This window comes from Mirounga leonina, unplaced genomic scaffold (assembly GCF_011800145.1).
Source record: "Mirounga leonina isolate KUSES-001 unplaced genomic scaffold, KU_Mleo_1.0 Mir_153, whole genome shotgun sequence".
Classification (NCBI taxonomy): domain Eukaryota; kingdom Metazoa; phylum Chordata; class Mammalia; order Carnivora; family Phocidae; genus Mirounga; species Mirounga leonina.
In genome coordinates this window covers 7,071,697-7,075,733 of record NW_023270387.1, presented here as the reverse complement: position 1 = coordinate 7,075,733, position 4,037 = coordinate 7,071,697, and positions in this window count along the sequence as shown.

Genomic DNA, 4,037 nt, shown 5'->3' with positions numbered 1-4,037 from the left:
TAATAAGTTAGACAGGAAAGATGTAAAATAAAGATGATTGGGGTGGGGGGTGTGTTAGGGAAGGATAAGGTTGTTTTTTAAGAAGTGTAAGCCAGGAGAATGGATTCGGTGGGGCAGAGAAAAGGTGTGCACATCTGTCTATGAACGAACTGAGTGTAAGTCTGTTAAAATCACCCCAACTCTGCACGCCTTCCCTGCCTCTATGCGACCCAGGGGGCCAGGAATGCCAGGAGTCAGGACCAGAAGTCAGGAAAAGCATCTCTGGCAGGAAACTGAGGGGTCGGCGGAGGGGGGCGGGGGGAGTCGTTTTCTTTGCTCTCCCACCTTCTCTTCTGATCCATCATCAATCTTTTGTCCCAGCCCTGGAGATACCTACAGGCTTAGCGCTGCCATTTAGTAATCCACTCTAAAGACTCCTCTCATAGCTCCTTCCAGACTCCCTCCACCCAAAATCAAAACTCCCAAAGAAAGATCAGTGAGCGTACTGGGATGCTTATGTGATTAAAATAATTATTAAACATCTGAGTGTGAAAGATTCTTGAGGAAGGGGTAAAGGTGCAATGAATATTATTAGGACAGCTTGTTACACCAAATGGCTACCTAGATAAAGAAACTGATGAAAGACTACTAAATATAGGAGTCTTAGCATACTGCTGGGCCCTGGACCTCCTTCCTTGTCCCTGCACCTTTCCTCCTCTGCGCTGGTGTGTGTGTGTGTGTGTGTGTGTGTATGCCATGTGCATGTGCACAGAGAAAAGGGGGTACAGAGAGGACTGACCTACTCCGTTTCCCACTCTTAGGAGAGATTCCTAACCCACTTCGTTTGGTAAACAAAGAGTTACTTTACTGGAAAGCACAGCTTTGGCAACTTTGGAACCAGTATGTCTAAGATAAATAAATAATCTTCTTATTGTATTTCCAGTGCGGATTATTTTTTCAGTGATCATACAAAAAGCAGAGTGAGAGGCTATCACACGGTGGGAAGAAAATTAGTTCAGGATTTTGTTCAAATGTAAATCCAGGTGGAACTGTCCTGCTTAGAGGAGGTGCTGATCAACACGTAAGTACTCAAATCTACTGAAATGCACATAAAACTGAAGCGCTCGTTTGCTGCCAAGGTGGGAAGTAAACACTTTGGATCTACCTGCTATTCGGAGGGATGCTCAGGCCCAGGACTCAGCACCCAGCAACACACTTGCCAAACCGGCATTCTGGCTTCTGGCTGTCACCCCGGAGCTCCAAAGTGTTTCTCCACCTGCCATGGCTTCACTCAGGTGCTCTCGCAGCACGGGGCGGTCTCGAGGCTAAGCGGCACTTGCCAACCTGGCACCTGCTTCCCAGCCACGCAGGCCAGCACTAGAACTTCCTACCTCAACCCAAGTCACAACAGCGATTTTGTGACATTTTCCCTTACAAGCGGATTCCTAGTGTTTCTTCAAAATCATACTCTAAACATGCTCCCTGTACTCTGAATCTAGTCCCTGTGCGGACATTGGGACCAAGCAGCGGCTCTCTCTTCAATGCAATCAGAAGACCTCAGAGAACACGGAACAGTAGGGAGCTTAACAGGGAAATAAAAAGGCAGTCATTTGAAGCATTTTGTTCTCCTCCAGAAAAGAAGAGTAATTTGTTAACTTTCTCACAGGAATCACTAGAATTGCCACCACTCCCCGTATTTAAGAATGTGGAGTAATTTCTATGATTCTGCCCTTCCTCTTGGCCAGTTCATTCATCCCATCCATAAACAGGTCAGGAAAGAAAAGATAATTTTTATTTCCAAAGCTTTACAATCTTGAGGGGGACGGTGGGGAGGATTCGGAAGATGCTCCCTGTCGCACTATTCAACTGATAAAGAGCACAGCGAGGACCATGGAGAAACCACAGCCACTGGCTCAACTCCCACCCCCAGGATGTCCTAGCAAACACACAGGAGGGGAACACACCAGGCCCAGAGGTGTGCAGATCCAGGAGCAGAGAAGCCCCGTTTAAGGAACTCAAATACTTCTAAAACAAACTGGGAAATCAGCTTATTTTGAAAGTTAACACCATCCTATCCTTACACAAAGATGACGGAAAGCCCCGACAATCCAAAGCATTAGATTTACTTCTCTCATCCATAGGCCTTAAATGATGATGATGGCATCAAACTCTAGGGTTTATATGAATTTAGGCAACAGCAGTGTTAATAAAAATGACCCTCATCTCAAATACAGAGTAATTCACCACAACACTGCCTGACTTCAAAGTTCAGAAACAGGTGGACATTTGCACTAGACCACCTTTTTTCAAGGCATTTAGTAAAAACCCAAACCTAGAGAATGGAAATATACTCTGGCCATGATACACAGAGAGGAGTTAGCAGCAGATAGCCAAAAACAAGTTTTAAAAACCAATTATCTATAAATTAAAACTCTCTCCCAAAGAACTGCATAGCTAAAGAAAAATAAAAAATAAAATTATAATCTAGGGGATGTGGCCAAACTGATACTCAAAGAAAAATTAATGGTATGACTGAATTTAATATTGGAAAGGTTAAAGTGAGCAAGCAAACCAAATAAAGGTGAACAAAGGAATAAAATTTAAAGCAGGAATAAATAAACCAGGAAGCAAAAAAGAAAAAGTAGAACTGGTTAATAAAATGAGGAGCTGGTTCTGAATGCACGAATGAACGATGAATATCCTAAAACTGAGACCAAGAGGTGGGGAGTTCTGCAAATACATAACAAGACAAATGTAAAGTTCAATAAAATGGAAAGGATTCTCCCCATAAATCTTCATGCCAATAAATTAAGAATCCATAATTAAAGCTGACTTAAGAAAAGTTTACAAGTGTCGATACCATGGAAGAAATAAAACTGTGCAAGATTTATATCCTCTATTCCATTCCTGATAAAGGATGCTATACCTGTAGGTTCAATGGGTGTGTTCTAGCAAAACCCCAAAGCACCCAGCTTCACTTAGATTATTTCAGGGCACTGAAGAACATGGAAAGCATGTCAGTGGCTTAAGAGGCTACATAATTCTGTTGACGAAACCTAACAAAGACGGCACAGAACTAACCAAACATATGCCTAACCTTACTTACACTATCCACAAGAGCTCTACAAATAAGAAAGGTAAATTACGTAGTGTATTCAAATTGTAATAATACACATTAACCAGGTGGTTTTTAGTCTATGATAATAGATATTTCTAATATTGAACAACTTCTTTTTTTTAAAGATTTTATTTATTTGAGAGAGAGAGAGAGAGACAGATAATGAGTGGGCTCCAGGGGGAGGAGAGAGGGAGAAGCAGACTCCCCACTGAGCAGGGAGCCCGACGCGGGGCTCGATCCCGGACCCGGAGATCATGACCTGAGCCGAAGGCAGATGCTTAACCGACTGAGCCACCCAGCACTCTTGTTAATTCAATTCATTCCATGTATTAATTAAAGGCTCATGAACTGGATTGGTTATGGAAGAGGAATGATAGAGCAATCAAGAACTTCTAGATTTTTGGTTTGAACAGCTGAGAAGAAGATAACACTTACTGAAGTGGGGAAGGCTTGGAAAGACACAGATTTGGAAGGATAAAAATTGTTCTAGATAATTTTCATTTCAGATACCAATAGCTAGACAAATGGGGCTGTCCCAAGGCAGCCGCACAGAAGAGAGAGAGAACGTTGGTTGTCATTGGCATGATGATGGTATTTTAAAATACAATAATGGATGGATGGAAGACTAGAAAAAAGAAGAGGCTCCAGGACCAAAATTTCAGGAACCTGATGATAGAAAGAGACTACCTAGATTTGTGAATACCCTATTTTCATGTAGCACATATTGCCATACTTGGTCATCTTTTTAAACATGCTAAATTAGAACTTCAGTACAAAATCTATCTAATAAAAACCTCACGACATCACAAGGTGGTTTTCCTGCTAACCACTGAAAACTTCAGGTTTAGTAGCACTGTCATTTTGGGGATTTCTAAATTATTTGAATCTTTTCTGAGGGGAAGTAGTTTTCAAACAGTGCTCTGAAAAATGCCTACGAGGC